Raw genomic sequence first — 4,124 nt, forward strand, 5'->3', positions numbered from 1 at the left:
GGATTTCTATTCTACACCGAGTAGCCTCTGCTTCTAACAGATTGCTTCTGAGTTTTTCCTAATTTATCACATAGAAGACTGTGTTCTCGCTACATAATTAAACTATATCAATTCTGCTGAATGGGTGCAGACAGGGAAAGGTTAAACAAAAAGTCTCTTACTCCATCTGCATGCAACAGTCAGATCCTGCCTCATGTCCTTTAATTATTGTCTGACTTTGGGATCCTATAGCTTTTCATTCAAGCAAAAAGCCTTCTGAAATTAGATTTGGGGTAGAATGCTTCCTTGAAAGAATAAAAATTATCATTTAGTTAACATATGACTAGTTTTAATCTAACATCCTATAAAGGGGGAATGAATGACACCCCTACATTTCTTTATGTGAAAATAATACAGAGGCAACAGTCACCCTTCTTTAGGCTAAAAAGAATGTACTTCAAACACTAATGGAAAAAAATGCTGTATTTTTTATACATGAAGCTGACACCAGTGTGTACTGTACATTTTTCTTTTTCCTTTTTCTACCTTACCAGCTTTTAATCACTCAGTTTCATGAACTCAATTGCTGTAACAATTACTGCAGTTGCAGTTGTTGCAAAAATCACCACTGGGGAAGCGATCACAGTATTTATGATTAACCATGCAAAATAACATAAAAATAGTGTAACTGGTTTAAGTTTTGAAATTTAAGTTCTACTTTTAGGTAGAATGATCAGTTTCTACTAAAGAAAAAGATTCGTTTCTATGTAATTTAATCAGATCTAAATCTAGACACGAGGCTTCCCTCTATCAAATTTACACGTTGTAAAATATACCTAGTCCATCAAAGAATCAAACCTAATTATTGAGTGTGTTATACACATACCTCTCTGTGCATATTATTCATGTATGAAAGCATCAGCGAGACAGAGAAATTTGATTTTGGTATACAGCATTTGCATTCCACATAGGATTTTCCAAACATGCTTCCAGATTCCCTTCTCATTTTTCATGCTATGGATTAGATGCAGTCATCTTCAGCCCTGCACAAAATTCTGAGCTTCTGTGACACAATCTGCATCAACTGTGGATCTTTCTAACTCAATATCAGATGAATAATTTTTAACACAAACATAACATTTGTCTTAAAGAGCCTGTCCTGTATGTTTGTCCTTCCATCTACACACTGCAATTAGTAACCCTCAAATATTGATAAATTTTTATTTACAGTTTAAGACACTGAGATTTATGTGGTTGCTTGGACTTTGTAGCCACTAAAACAAAAGATAAGCTACACAGGTTAAAAAAAAAAAGAGAAAAAATATACAAATACAAGGAAATTATTCTGCAGTTTTGAAACAGTAATTGCGGTTTTTATCTTTTTTTTAATTGCTGCTACCTCACAAGTCTGCCTCTTATTTAAAAATGATCTGCAATTAAAGAAAATCATTAGAGTTTACAGGCTAAACACATGCTAATTAGATTTAGAAACATCTCAATTCAGTAAGGTAATGAAATGTTTTTGAGGCAAGTGAACTGCACAATTGCATTGATAGTAAGAAACCTGAATTAAAGGAAAAATGTGTAAAAAATCCTAACGGAAGAAAATATTCTCCTTTTACTGGTAAAAGTCAATGTGCTTTTGTTCACCCCAAAAGAGTCTTAAAAGGGTTCTCAGAAACAGCACAGTCTATATAATAGCAATTTTAAAGGTTCACAAGTGAAATAAATGTATTTTTCTTACTGAAAATTGTATTTTTATTTCTGGTGTTACTTCTAGCAATTGTTGAAACCAGAAACCATTATATGCAGAAAATATATGAGTGCCAGCTAATTTACTTAGAAAATACACACAATTGTTAGTTTCAAGTAACACAGCCTTAACAACCCATCTTAAAAAGAGAAGAAGGAATGTATGTTGTAATTAATATTGGAAGATTACAAGATGGACCTTGAACTTGTATTTAATTCCTTACCATCTATGGAAAGAAGGAAAAAAAAAAAAAGAAACCAAAGGACAACTCAAAAGCTGAAGAGAATAATCCTGAGAAACTTTCATTTCCTTGTCTTAATTCTTGCACTTGCTGTGAAGATGAGTAGAACAGAAAAAAGCACAAGCAAATAAAAACTAAAGAACCTATTCCAGCATGCTCCTCCTCAGGTTTTTCTTCCCTACCGTTACAGCAAATAAATGACAATTTGAATTTTGAAGAGGAACACGACCTTTAACTTGAATGTGCCTGTTTTACCCTTCTGATGGCGTGTGACAAATAAAAGCCAACAGGCCCCACACCTGAGCATTGCTGAGAGATGTTCACACTCAGCACCTGCTGCTTTTGAGAGCAGCATCTGTGTTTGTATGGTGCTTAACATGAAAAGGCTTTGTGTTTCAACTTCTATCAAAATAAAAGACTATATAAAATTATAATACCAAATAATGAAATACAGAATGTAAAAATATTTTGAGGAAGCTACATTGAGGTAAAGAAATACTTATGTACATTAAAACTGAAACTCAAATATTTTGTTGCTGCTTAAATGAAAATGTGCTACTCCATCTAAATAGCACTAACTTTAGGAGTTCAAAACCCTCTTTTTTTAAACAACTTTATAGCGTTTCAAGTTCTCATAGTTATCTAAAAAGACTGAGTCCCAAGACTAAAGAAAATCCCATAGCCCTCATGGCTTCTCTTAATTTATAGAGAAACAGTGTCCCTTGGTGGCAAACAAGGGTAAATGCAAAAGTACTCAGGCCTTGTGCTAAATGTGATTTGTATGGAAAGTAATCTATATTAAAACTTCCAATAATTTTAACATATCCATCACTCTTATGACCCTAGAGTGCCTAACAATTTTTCAGTTAAAAATAAATTAAAATAATAAGTGGTGGTGTCTCCATTACCTTTGGCTCATCTGCCCCATTGTTGCTTAAGAACACAAACACAAGCAGTTGCAAATTAACAATCTATGATGTACTACCTGGCAGTATATTAACTAGACAAATATATAAACCCGTATCTATATAATTTCAAATTATCTAGAGATAATTTTCGTTTTTATTGTACCTGATTGAAGATAATTATTTTGGTCATGATAGACAGGAATTAGATGAATTAATTTTAGCTCCTGTGTGTCAGAACTGTTTATATTAACTGTATTTGAGTATCTACTTCAACTGGCAGATAACCTGGAATGAATAACTAATGATTAGTTTTAATCTAATAAACTGTAATTCCAAGCATATAAAGATTTTCCCAAGAGTGCCACCTATCCCATAAAGCTCTGTAATCACAGACTGGAATCTCAAACAAATGGATCACTGTGCATTAAGACGTTTGCCTTTTCACCCTTAATTTTTGGAAGACCTTCTGAGATCTAAAACTGTAGCTCTTTAACATGCCACTGTAACAGTTCATTTCATTTATTTAGTTGTCATTGATAAATCAAGAGTTTTCCTTTGGATAAAGCAATCTTCACATAGCTGGGGTTTTTTTCTTGTTTGTTTGTTTCCAGCTGTTAAATACAAAGTAGCATGTTTTACATATATAAAATAGCACTCTCTATGTATCTAGCAGCATAGCTAGATAAAATTTAGATTGTGAGTCAAGGAACTATCTTATTATTCTTGATATGGCACTTCCTAAGTGTGACTCTCCATGCTAGGATGGTACAAATTAGTCAATTTTCTCTAGCATATAATTTTGCTATCAGTTACAGCATATAATTACCATAGGCTTGGAATGATTTCTGTGTGAACATCTGGATTCCTCTGCTACACTGTGCAATACTAATAACTTGCAGTCAGACCTGTAAACATTTGCACTCTGAAGAATTGCTGTCTCAGTGACAACACTGACTGTTTCTCTTACCTCAGCCTGGAATATAAAGTTTTAAATCTTAACAGGCATGCTTTAAATCCCAAAAAACACAATAAATTTTATCATTTTTCTGCATAAATCATGCTTTTTAAAGCAAGGATTGTATTCAAGTGTAATGCTGTGAATAGTTAATTTAATTGTCAATGGCAGAATGATTTTTGCTTGTATTTCAAGTAAAAAGGCTCCTAAAGAATGACAATGAACAGTAACATAGTTGACAGTAAAAATGGTATTCAGTGTTTTCAACACTAGGAAACATCCTCTTGT

The sequence above is a fragment of the Prinia subflava genome, chromosome 5 (genome assembly GCF_021018805.1).
Source record: "Prinia subflava isolate CZ2003 ecotype Zambia chromosome 5, Cam_Psub_1.2, whole genome shotgun sequence".
Lineage (NCBI taxonomy): Eukaryota > Metazoa > Chordata > Aves > Passeriformes > Cisticolidae > Prinia > Prinia subflava.